This window comes from Mastomys coucha, unplaced genomic scaffold, assembly GCF_008632895.1.
Source record: "Mastomys coucha isolate ucsf_1 unplaced genomic scaffold, UCSF_Mcou_1 pScaffold4, whole genome shotgun sequence".
Lineage (NCBI taxonomy): Eukaryota > Metazoa > Chordata > Mammalia > Rodentia > Muridae > Mastomys > Mastomys coucha.
The window spans coordinates 17,231,485-17,244,821 of NW_022196910.1; the positions used below are offsets into that span (position 1 = coordinate 17,231,485).

At 42.7% G+C, this 13,337-nt stretch overlaps 1 protein-coding gene across 9 annotated transcripts in view; it reads right to left on the bottom strand.

Annotated features, from left to right (window-relative positions):
* The window catches only part of Scyl2 (SCY1 like pseudokinase 2), a 52,592-nt gene extending 41,975 nt beyond the window's left edge, over positions 1-10,617 (bottom strand). For 4 of the 9 annotated variants that reach the window (XM_031348993.1, XM_031348991.1, XM_031348989.1 and 1 more), the window contains exons 1-2: positions 10,375-10,513; positions 2,328-2,457 (exon numbers count right to left, since the gene is read on the bottom strand). The gene's annotated coding sequence lies outside the window, so the exon portion shown is untranslated. Of the gene's footprint in view, positions 1-2,327; positions 2,458-9,945; positions 10,286-10,374 lie in introns of those variants that run through there. The other 5 variants (XM_031348987.1, XM_031348992.1, XM_031348994.1 and 2 more) reach the window with 5 other exon arrangements.
* Positions 10,618-13,337: the final 2,720 nt, after the last annotated feature.

Below are 13,337 nucleotides of genomic sequence, written 5' to 3' on the forward strand. Positions count from 1 at the left end.
AGTGCTGGGATTAAAGGCGTGCGCCACCACCGCCCATGCAAACATTTTCTAAAAGTATTGTTGGTGCGATGGTGTACACCCACAGTGTAGATATTCATGACAGTGAGTCAGGAGGATCCCTTTAGTCCTCAAGTTCAAACAATCCTAGGCAACAATGTGGCTCATACCTGTAATACAAGCCCACTGAGGTAGGAGAGCTGCTACAAGTGGAAGCCAATGTGGCCTACAGAGTGAGTCCTGACTTAGAAGAGGAGGGGGAAGAAGGGAAGAGAACAATGAAGAAGAACAGGAACTGCAAAACCATGACAACAAAGGGACCCAAAAAAAAACAAAAACAAAAACAAAAACAGCTCAGAAGCAAGGGAGAGGGCTCAGTGGGTAAAGCATGTGCCACAGAAGCCTGACAACACAAGAACCCACATAAAAGAACAGACACAGGAGGGCAAGCATCCAGAATCCCAGCACTGCCTAACAGGAGAGACAGAGACTGGAGACAGGGCGGGAGAATCCCCAGCCCTGGCCAGCTAACTCGTCAGGCGGTGAACAAAGGATACCCTTCCCTTCAGGAGTTGAAGGCAAGAACCAGGATCTGCAGCTGTCCTCTGACCGCTGGCCTGCCACACTTGCCTTCTTGCTCTTGTGCCTCTGACCCTCACACCTCCACCTCCCCCTTCCTCTCTCTTTCCTGCAAGTCACACTCAAATGGATAAACCTGAGGTCATAAAACATACTTAACATTCTATGAAGGTTTAATATAATTAGGTGTTTTTTATGGTCATCAATTAATAATTGTTTGGTAAACAGAATCATCAGTACCTTTTTCTTAATTAACAATTGTTTAACATTTCTCATTTAATAATGATATCTGTCGTCCAAAGGATGTTTTCTTCAAGCTAAAGAATCCCTAACATATAGTCACAGGAAAATTTTTCAAAGACTACATAGGCTGAGACATTTCAAAGTAGAAGTTTCTAAAGTCAGATAAAGAAATCAGGAAGTCAGGAGACAGTGACACCTTTAATACCAGCACTCAGGAGGCAGAGACAGGCAGATCTCTGTGAGTTCAAGCCAGCCTGATCTATATAGAAAGTTTCAGGACAAGAAAGACTACATGAAAATCCTATCTCAAAAATAGAGAGGGGAGGGGGGAAATAAGAGGGAGAGGAGAGGAGAGGAGAGGAGAGGAGAGAAGGCAAAAGGAAAGAAGAAAAAAAGAAAATGGAACTCAGAGAGAACTAAAGGTATCATTAGATCCCTACATTAGATTTTGTTTATTTAAACACTGAGAGTATACATGTCCTCAGCAGATTTTAAAACCTCTTAAAATTTCAAATTCAGTTTCCTTTCTAGCCCTTAAATATTCTATACTGTATATTAATATTATTCTAGCATCTGACTATAATGGAAGAAAGAACAAAGAGTGAATTTGCCCTTTTAAACATCTTCCAGCACCCAATAGGTAGCATGCATAGGGGCCTGTGATTCCAATGTTGTTGAAAGACAACAAACAAGGAAAATCCTTGGTAGGACTGTCCCAGTTTTCTACCAAGGAGAACCTCCCTGGGATGTTTCAAACCACAGGGAAAAGAGTGAAATTCTGACCAACAACCTACTTAAGCTGAGGAACTATGAGGAACTCATGATGGGCTCTCTCTCCCAGTCTATGGTCAGGCATAGAAGCTATAACACTGGGAAGGGAATTCAGAGATTGAATGTTGAGCACCTTAAACAGAGTGAAACTACAAGCAAACTGCAAGGACCCACTGGGCGGGCAGTTGTGAGAGCAAGAGCTTCGGAGTCCACACAAGGCTGTTCCGTGGGGAGGGGGGCTCACTGACAACTAAGGTAGTTAGCAGAAACTAAATAGCCACACCTCAGTTGTAAAACAAGCCTATGCTAAAGCCAGGTGTGGTAGAATACACCTGGAATCCTTAAAAGGCTGAGGCAGGACAATCAAGGGCCAGACTCAATGACCAGTTAGACAAAATTATAGGTCTAATATGCCTGACATGTAAATAGATCCCTAAATTGAGAGATGGAAAAACTATTAAAAAATAACAATACACAGTTCTTTTCCAAATCTCACCAAACTACAAAGTTCCAATAAATTCAGTAAGCCACAAAAAATAAACACAAAGGAAAGCATGCCTAAAACTATCACACTAAGTAACTCAAAATCAGGATTAAATGTTAGACAGAACAGGTAAATGTCCACAGAACAGGTAAATTATAGACAGAACAGAAATAGCACATTTCTCAGGCTTCATATCATAAGTAATGGGTGTACAAATAATTGAATGAAGTCTGGAAAGTGTTCAAGCAGTTACCAGGGCTGGAGAGTTGGCTCAGATGGTGGCTGCTCTTGCAGAAGACCTGGGTTCAGTTTCCAGCACCCACTTGATGACTTACAGCCATCTTGAACTCTAGTTCCAGGAGATGTAACGCCCTCTTCTGGCTCTGTGGACACCAGACATACTTATATATATACATACATACATGCAGGCAAACTCATATACATAAAATAAAATAAATAAATCTTTAAAAAAAAGTAATAGTTTGCCTCAAACTATATAGGTTAGGAGAAAAACCTTCAAAAAGCAAGTGAAATAAAGACATCCAGGAAAAATAAAATTTAATTTGCAGTGAAGAGGTGGAAATGTCAAACTACTTAAAAAGCAAGATCCAACTATAAGCAACTTATAGGAGAATACACAAAAACACAAAAGGATGTGAGAGTGTAACAAAACAGCATTATAAAACATACCGATAAAGGCACAGCAGGCTTTAAAACAAACACTCTATAATGACAAAGGTATCCACTCATCACCAATTGTCTATATATGCAAAAGACAATTTTGAAATGAATACAGCAAAAAAGGACACTATTAAGAGAAAAAAATCCAAGCCTGGCGGTGGTGGCACATGCCTTTAATCCCAGCACGTGGGAGGCAGAGGCCAGCCTGGTCTACAGAGTGAGTACCAGGACAGCCAGGGCTATACAGAGAAACCCTGTCTTGAAAAACAAGAGGGAAAAAAAATCCACCATTTTGTTGTGAGGCATCAGGAGTTCTTAAGCCTGGCCTTGAGGCACAGGCTAGTAGTCACAGACACCTAGCGAGCTGAGTGACAGGATTACAAGTTCAAGACTAGACTGGGAAACTTAGTAAGACCCTATCTCAAGTTAAAAAAAAAAAAAAAGTAAGAGGATTACAGATACAGCCCAAAGATGACGTATGTAAAATGCATGTGCACAGAGAGGAGGGGTTCTATTTCAGTAAAAGACCAAATAAAGAAAAGACCACACTATGAACTGTTTAACTTGTGGCTTGGCATTAAGCTCAGTGGTAGTAAGCTCACCTACGTCCAAGGCCCTGGTACCAGACAAAAACAGAAAGTGTAGGCCATACACATCTCTGTGATATTTACATGAACTTCATGGCTTGCGTGAAATAATGCAGCCATACTATATAGCAACCCAGAAATTAGACCTTTGCAACTACTTCAGCTCTTAAAATGTTCAGATGCCATCAACCTAAACACACACAAAATGCATTTACTGGTATCTACACAAAGTATTTGAAGACCACTGGACTAAAGGAACACTTGCCTGTGTTCCACTTGCTCTGTTAGTTATAGTTATGCAAATGTAACCTACTTTCTGCTAGAGAAGATTTGAACTATAAAGTGGAAATGGATTCACTTTCCCTTTTTAATGTAATGCTGCATTTTGTAAGCAGTTAGAAATGTTGCTATTGGCATTATAAAAACACTTATTTGCTGTGCCAAGTTGCTCTCTGTGAAATCTGCTGCTGATTTTGACAAGGTAAGAGGATACAAAATCCGGTTCAAAACCAACTTATCAATTCTTCTAACTCTGCCAGACTAGCTCCACACTGCATGTTCTACACTCTGTTATATAGTAGGATGTAGACGATGTAAATGGGAATGTTTCTGTCCTTAAGTGATCAGTCCTATGGCTGATCCAGACTGGCCAAATTCCAGCAGCAAATAAGAGACTTGAATGTGCCATGTTACAGAAACATTAGCATGAGCCCAAAAGGACTGGAGAGATGTCTTAGGGGTAAGAGCACTTGCTACAGCAGGGCAGTGATGACACAGCCTTTAATCCCAGCACTTGGGAGGCCAAAGGCAGGCTATGGGCCAGCCTGATCTACAAAGTGAATTCCAGGAAAGCCAGGACTACACAGAAAAACCCTGTCTCAAAAAACAAAAAACAAAACAAAACAAAATAACAACAACAAAAGAGTACTTGTTGCTCTTGCAAAGAACCCGATTTTGGTTCCTAGTACCCACATGGTAGCTCATAACCATCTATAATTTCAGGGATTTAACACCCTCTTCTCTCCTCCATGGATGCCAGGTACACACATGATACATATACTGGTATATACAGGCAAAGTAGCTGTATATGAAAAATAAAAATAAATCTAAAAACAAAACATTAAAAAAGATGAACTCAAAAATGCTTTGAGGTGGGAACAAAAAATGGGACAGAGTGTGACATGATACAGAAAGATGATGATGATATACACTGGAAATGGGACAGAGTGTTAAAGAAAGGACCATTGTGTGATATGATACAGAAAGATGATGATGATGTGCACTGGAAATGGTAAAACATTCATGGTGAACACAAAAGCCAGTTTCAAAGCTGATGTTCAAATCTGAGGTAGCTAGCTAGCATCCACACAGAATCAACACTACAGGCAGGCGACATTATTACTGAGAATTCCTATGTACCTGATACCTTTATAAAAAAATGACAGGAGGAGAATAAAGGAAAATAAATTATAAGGGATTTATTCTTCAGACAAGTGATAAACTGTTATATATTTGATTACAGTGTTATAAGACCCAGAGAATAATTTGAAAGATGTCTGGCCGGGTGGTGGTGGCACACGCCTTTAATCCCAGCACTTGGGAGGCAGAGGCAGGTGGATTTCTGAGTTCGAGGCCAGCCTGGTCTACAGAGTGAGTTCCAGGACATCCAGGGCTATGCAGAGAAACCCTGTCTCGAAAAACCAAAAAAAAAACAAACAAACAAACAAACAAAAAAAAGATGTCTGTCTTTAAGGCCAGTGGCAAAGGGCTAGAGAACAGGAATACAGGAGTAAAAACATTCAGACAAAAGTGGGGGAAGAGAAAGTACAGCAAAAGACACCAGAAAATCCAGATTACCAGTGCTCTGAGCATGAACAAACCAGGCTAGAAGTCACAGAAGGCTTCCTGGCACTAAGTAGATGACTAATCAATCCACTGTGCAGAGTGCAAGATCTCCTCGGGTGGAGCTGGGAGAATGAAAAGACCACGGAGAACTTCAGCATGTCCAGTGTAGAAAGCAAACAAAACAAGGAAAAGAGGCAAAGATGGCCAGCACATAGAAATGTTTTATAATTATGAAATAACTGTTATGCAATTTTGTTACACTTCACATTTCAAATTGTTGAACTAAGGAAACAGCAGTGAGGAATGAGAACATTCAAGAAGATAAACAAGTTCTCGGAGTGATAAGAACTTGGAGACTTCATAAATGAGACAAAACTAGGAATCCCACTTGTCACCTTCATCTCCAAGTTCAAAACTGAAGTGCAGAAGAAACCATTTACCAAGCCAGGACATGTGGTAACAACTCTATTCAGGGGAAGAAGAACTCAATTTTGGATGTGTATAATCTGAGTTATATGAATGACAATATAAGGAAATATAGAATTCTTGATATAGAGGCTCAAATTTCAGGGAAGGTTCTACACTGAAGGTAAAACTTAGAGCACCATGAGTCAGTACTACAGACTGTGTCCTTGGGAAGGGTCACCCAAGGAACTCAAGGAAGAGTACATCTAACTGTAACAATGGCCAAGGACAGGATGCCTGCAACAAACACGACACTAAACACAGAAGTAGACAGTAGGCTGCAACCCACAACCTTAAATTACAACAGGTTGGTTGCTTTTGGGTTGTGTGCTTAAAACGCTCACCACGTAGTCCAGGCTGGCCTCAAACTCAGAGACCCACCTAGCTTTGCTTCCACAGTACTGGGATTAAAGGTGTCCAGCACTACCCTGTTAGAAATTTGACATGTGCAAAAACCAGGTAAGTTGCATCTTTTTAAAAAATAATAGCCTTTCAATTTTTATTTGATTAATAGAGAAATGAGCCAATTTTTTCTAAAAGACAAAATTATAAATGACAGAAATGTCTGCTCATATACAAGCCATTTCTCCTCATACACTCAGAAGACACCTGAAACTCACCATCTTTCCTCCCATTGAAGCTCAGTGAGTATGAATGAAAGTAATTCAGTCTCAGAAAGAAGACTGCTTCACTCTACCATCTGGTTCAGCATTCATCTGGATTTCAATAGAACTAGCAGGTAAATCTGTTGTAATACTAGACTGTATATACACCTGGCAGAAGTGGGTAGCCTGTTACAACATCTGATACTAATGACAGGAGCTGAAGGAGCAGATAATTATTTGATCATGAATACTAGGTACAACAGAAAAATATAATATGTAAAATTACATTTATGCTAGAATAATTACTAAATTTCAAATAACTAGAGTCCCTTATCACCCAAGAAAATTAAAACTGCATTTTTGTTAAATGGATTACAATGAAACTGTTACCTATAATACATATGATAGTTAAAATACTTATATTTACAGAGTATCAGAAGATAAAAGAAATGGAGAGGGAGGGGCAGGCCAAAGAAGGGAAGGAAGAAAGAGAAAGAAACCCAACATGCCCAGTGACAGAAAGTTCAGGAGTTCAGTTATTAAGTTTGGGGCCAGCCTGGTCTCCATAAGAGTCTATCTCAAAACCTAGGGCTGCTGTGATGGCAAAGCAAGTAAAGGTACTTACTGCCAAACGTGATGCCCGAGTTCCAAACCCTGGAATCCACATGGCAGAAGCAGACAACCCACTGTGGCAGTCCTCCTCTGACCTTAACATGCACACCATAGCACATATGTACACACAAGTGCACACACCACATAAATGTACTTTTTGAAAAAATTATGTAAAAACTGAAAAGAAAGTAAAGAAAAAGGGATGAAAGGAAGGGAAAATGTAAAGGTGAGAGGAAGGGAAGGAAGGAGGGAAGAAGGAAGGAAGGAGAGGGGAAAGAAAGGGAAATGAAATCATAGCATAGCACAATGTGTGAAAATGAATTCATGAAATGCTTAAGAATTCTACAAGACAAAGTTTTCAAACTGGCAAACACCTAAATACCCAGGTAATCCACAGACCTATAGACTGTCTCACCTCTAAGGAATCTGAACCTGGATCTTGATCAAACTCTGGGAGACTGATGCACAGTGGTGTAGGAGAAACTGAGTGTCTTGTTATATAATATCCAATACCAACAGCACTGCAATCCAATGCCAGTTCTAATACTTACTGACTGCTCTGGGATCAACTAAGGCACATGCCTCTGGGTGGCTCTGCGAGGTTATTTCTTGGGAAAGTTAACTGAAGGTATGAAGACTGTCCTGTAGAGTTGGCAGCACCTTCTAGAGGCAGTCCCGATAGACAGAGATCTGAGGGTAAAGCAGTGGGGCTTTTCACCTGCCTGCTTTCATTCCTTATAGGTGACTGAATCTACCTTGTTGCTGCCACTGTAGTTGCCATCTGTCTTAGTTTGGGTTTTATTGCTGTGAAGAGAGACCATAGCCAAGGTAACTCTTATAAAGGCAAACATTTACTTGGAGCTGGCTTACAGTTTCAGAGGTTCAGTCCCATTATCATCATGGCAGGAAGCATGGCAGCACCCACACAGACATGGTAATCCAGGAGCTGAGTGTTCTACATCTTGATTGAAAGGCAGCCAGAAGGAGAATGGCTCTTCGGGACTGGGCAGAGCTTGAGCACTAGGAGCCCTCAAAGCCCACCTACACAGTGACATACTCTCTCCAACCAGGCCACAGCTATTCTAACAAGGACACGCCTCCCAACAGTGTCACTCCCTGTGGGTCAAACATTCAAACACATGAGTTTGGGGGTGGGTCAAACCTATTCAAAGCGCTACATCATCCTTGGTGACAGCAGAGCTCAGTTTCTTCAGCCTTCCAATGTAGACGGAATGAAGACAAGCAGTCTCCCACCAACACTCCAAACCTTCCACACCAGACTGGGCCTACAGAGGAATGCAGCCTCTGGGACTGAGCAGTAACCAGGTTAGCCACTCCAGCATGTAGATGGCCAGTACTGGACTGCCTCACCCCTATTGTGGAAGCCAACCTAATAATCCTCTTCTAATATATATCGATTCTATTTTAGAGAATCTCACTGACACACTTATCTACCTAACATAATTTCTCATCTATGAAAAGGGAGGGAGAGTAACCAATATTTCCTAGTGATGGCTGTACGAATTAAAGATGATGATATATCTAGAATACTTAGTACATTTCTGGTGCATTTAGTGTGTGCTCAGGGAATTCGCTCAGTTAACAAACCCAGAGATGAGGAACATAACTATGGGGGAGCTGCAGTGGTGTCCTGAGCACCCTTAATAAGGAGAATCTCTAAGACTACTTGAAATGAACCGAATGATAAACAGGCATTAACCAGGAGCATATGAAAAGAACAACATTTCCAGGTTCTTGTGGACACTCAGGAAGTATAACCAATAGCCATGTGCCTGGAGGAAGAACTAAAAGATAGACTGTGGAAAAAGCGACAGAGAAGGAAAAGAATGCCAAAGGCACTGTAGAGATGAAGCTAGACAGAGAGACAGAGGGAACAGTTGTGCAGAGCCTTACAGAGACATTGAGAATTTCAGTTAGGCTGGATGTTGACTGGGAGGCAGAGGCCTTTGTGAGTTCAAGGCCAGCCTGGTCTACAGAGGGAGTTCCAGGACAACCAAGGCTACACAATGAAACATTGTCTCAAAAAAGCAAAACAAAACAAATGAAAAAACAACAACAAAAGAATTTCAGTTACTCCAAAAGGAGAAGAGGCAACTGTAATCAGGTCTATATTTTGAAAATGTCAATTCTAGCATGGAAACTACAGGAGTTAAGCACTCTAGATGCAAGAGACCAATGTGTCTGGAACAAGAAGATACTGCTCAAGATGAAGAAGCAAGAAATATTTAAAAGGCAAACATCAAGAGGACCTCATAAGAGATGGCAAATGAGGCATAATGGGAACTTAACAAATTTCAACGCCTATAAAATATAATCAAAACATAGTACAAGGACCCTATTTTTTTTTTGAGAGGATAAATCACAAATCTCAACTATATCAACATGATTTAATTCTCAAATAGAGAATGAATTTATATAGCAATGTCCTATTGTATGGAATTACAACACACCTCTATTACATATGTAATCGTCTCTTACAGACAAAATGAGTAATCTTCACATGGGTGAAAGGTATATCTGAACAGAATAAAGCTCCATATGTTCAATTAGCTTCCTTTTCTTTACATTCTCCAACCTTTATTAAGGAGGGGGAAAGCCTTCAAAGTCGAAAAGGAATCTTTCAATCAAACACTAGACATGCTTAGGTTTTATAATGGCTGACTGACTTACAGCATCTTTGTTAAATTGCTTCCTCTGAACAGAGGCGCATGACTCAGAAAACTTATATACAGCTTTTTAAAGTGTCACCACACAGTCCCTGGTTTTTATGTGCAAAATACTCTAGCTGATAATTTACAATCAAATCACTTTAAATCGCTGGTCTGGAGTCTCTTCAGTCCTGTTAAGAAAGGGAAACACCGGCGTCCTTAATTATGATCACAGGTAATGCATGCGAATCCCAAGAAGTTTCTGCAAGCTTTATCTGTCTAAACCTTTCTCTGTAGCTTAAAACAAACCAGCGCACTGGAGCCCCCGACGTGGATTTCATTCTCTCAAACCTTATCTGCCCCACCCACCTCACACACAATAACCGTCCAGTCAGAAAGGCAACTACCGTCAGAGAAAGGCGTCCGAAGCACAGGGCCTTAGCTGGTGACCCCAGCTACCGGAACCGAGTATCAGAAACGAGGGGGGCTGTCTCAGCAGTCCTGGAGCAGTGTCCAGTTTCCCAAAAGGATACCGAGATCTCCACGGGCGGAAACCCGAGCTCGGGCGCCGGCTCTGAGGACTCTTCCAGCAACAGAACGACCCGGGCAGCGAGTCTCCGGTCGCCCGAAGGCCTCGCTTGGAGTCACCGGCCTCTGAGATCCACTCCCTCCCGCTTGTCGCTACCTGGATCCCGCTTCCCGGGCCACCCACCGCCGGCCCGTCCCACCCGGCCCGTCACTAGGCAACAGTCGCCAGCCGCGAGGCCCGTAAAGGCCGGTAGCCGGCAAGCTGGCCGCAGACCCAGGTCGCCCGGTGCCCGCGACAGGTCACTCACCTCGCGGCCGGCTACCTGGAGGGGCGGTGCTGGGGCCCGTCCCCCGCCGGCTCCCTCAATGCCTCCGGGTTGTGACTGCTCGGGCCGTGCTCCTGGCCGCTACCGAACGCTTACTCCATCTCCTCCTCCACCCCCGAGGCCGCAGTACCCCGAGACCGAGGAGTAAAGGGGGAAGGGAGGGAAGGGACTAGGGAGGAAGAGCACGATAGAGGGAAGAGCACCAAAAGACCAGCCCGCTCCTGCATGACGTCACTTCCGGACTGCTCGGAAGGGTGGGGCTTGGCTTCCCTCCGCCCCGTTCGAGGCGGAGTGGGGCGGGGCTCCAGGGGCAGGGGCGGAGCCCGGGCGTCCGCTGACAGCCGTACCTGTGACTCTGATCAGCAGTCTTCGCAGACAGGACAAGCTTTCCCGGCCCCAGGTTTCTGGAACCATAGAAGGGGATTCTCCAAGATAAAAAGGACAGGTAATCAAATATATATTGGAGACGACTGACAGAGCGACTTGATGGTTGGACTCTGCAGCTCTGGTTGGCTCCGCCCCTTTTCTGTTTCCCCTGGCCACCTGCCCTTGCAGTACTAGTGATGAGTGACACAGGACTCTTCTCTTACTTTCTGTTAAGTGACCTTAGAACCTAGAAAAGCAGTGCTTCTCACACGGGGCCGTGTTGAAGTGCAGATTCTGCTGCAGAAGTAGGATCGGATAGTCTGCGTTTCTAAGACATTCTCAGATAACCCCAGTGCCGCAGTTCCACACTTAGAGTAATAAAGACTATTTATCTTCCGTGCTTAATGAAAGAGGTAAATTGTTCCGAAAATATACCTAGGCGTCACTGGGCACAGCCTCTGTTTCCCTGCCTCCCCTGTCTCTCTGTTCTGTCCCTGGTTCAGGTTAAAATGTATTAAGATGTGTAATAGGATAGATTCTATTACAAGAAGAATTGGAGAAGGGGAAGGTGTAGAAGGGGGAGGAGAATAATGGGAGAGAGAGAGACAGACAGAGACAGAGAGAGACAGAGACGGAGACAGAAAGAGAGAGAACACGTTTGTGTGGTGTGTTTACATGTTTGTATGGGTACAATTGTATGTACACACACCAGAAAACTTGAGGCTAGAGATTAGCCTTAGATGTTGTTCCTCAGGAGCTGTCCATGTTTTTTGAGACAAGGTCTCTAAATAGAACCTGGGGCTTTGCCTTTATCTTCAGCTCTGAAATTAGGAACACCTACCACCAAGCCTGGCTTTTTGGTGTGTGTGTAAGAACTGAGCAAACAGGGACACCTCGTAAAAATACCAAGGAGCAAGGAATGTCCATTAAGCCTAAAGACAGAGCTTCAGAAGAGTTTACCAAGCAAACATCAGTCCCCAGGAGATGCCCTAATTGCAGGGAGTAATGCCCAGTTCCAGAAAACGTTCCCAGTAAGGGGTGAGTCTCCCCCCACCCCTCCTACGTGCAATCGGTATCTCCTCCTCACTTGGGGCACAGAGGTCAATGGAAACAAAGAACAATGAGCTCTACCAATGAGAGATAACCAACTCATGCTGTAAACCTATGTTCTAGGAGAGTATAAAAAGTGTGTGCTTTTGTTCCTCGGTGTTGCCTTTGCCTGAATGCTAGATGACCCCAGTATACTGGATCATTAAAAACCTCATGCTAATTGCATCATTCTCCATCTCTGTGTTTTTGTGAGTAGGAGAACATCCTGGACGTAAGACTCGGTTCTCCAAATCTTACATGGCTCAGGAGATCCAACTTAGGTCTGCATGCTTAGAAGGTAAGCATTTCACTAGCTGAGCCTTCTCTTTCCAGCCCCAGAGGTGTGGACTTTTATTTCTGTTGTTTTGCCAAGAGCATCTTCTAACTTATGTGTTACTAATGCTAACTCTATTTCTTCGTGGTCAAGAAAGGAAAGGCTTAGATTCTTGTATTCTGCACACAAAACATCTAGAAATAATGTTCTCTATCTTTTCAACTTTTTCTTTCTTACATGCTTTAATTTCAAATTTTACTGGGGTAGAGTGAGCTAGTTTATCTCTACTAAATCTCTACTTATTTTTGGAGTGATAAAGTGGTCTGGGATTAGATGATAGCAGTGACTGTAAAATGTTGCCAATGCACCAAGAAACATTGAATTAAACATTTTGACAGAATCCTTGTTAGCAAGCATAATCCTTTGCAGATCTTGTGAGGATAGCTATTACAGGATATTTGCTCACACTGTGAACTCCTGAGATTGTGTTACTTACTGAAAAAAGTCTGTTTCTAGTTGTAGTATGGCTCAGCCCTAACACATATCTTTAATCTAAGAGCCTTCTGTTTATTGTAAACAGGATTACATTAAGTCAACCCCACAGGTCAAGAGGCAGAGCAAACAACTAGTTGACAGGGAGTGAACATAAAAAACAAAAAAACAACAAAAAAAAAACCATAAAGAGTAAGAGAAGGGAGGAGCATTCAGTTTGAAGGGTTTTTGAGACAGCTTGGCAAATCTTCCTTTTGGCAGGTTGGCTGTGGAAGATCAGCTGGGTGCTTTCTTTGTCTCTCTAAGCTAACAGACTTCATCCCAGCATCTGGATCCCAAGTCTCTATCGGTAAAATTAAACGTTTGAGATTTCATTAAAAACAACAGATAGATAGCCACAACTAAGTTCATAAATAAAACAACCACATCATGTCTGGAAAGGAACATTCTCCTGTTCTCCTTCCCATCTTCCGGCTCTTCAATCCTTTCTTTCCCCTCTTCTATGATTATCGTGAGCTTTGGAGGTCAGAGGTGATGCAGGTGTCCTGTCAGGGGCTGAAAACTCAAGAGTCACTTATTCTCAGCACCCTCCCCAGATGAGTTTCTGCAGTAACCACTGTCCACTACAAAGTGAGGCTTCTGTGCCCAAGACTAAGAGCAGCATTAATCTATAGACGAAAATATTTAGAAGCTAATTTGAAAGTCACACCATGCCCATTTAGCA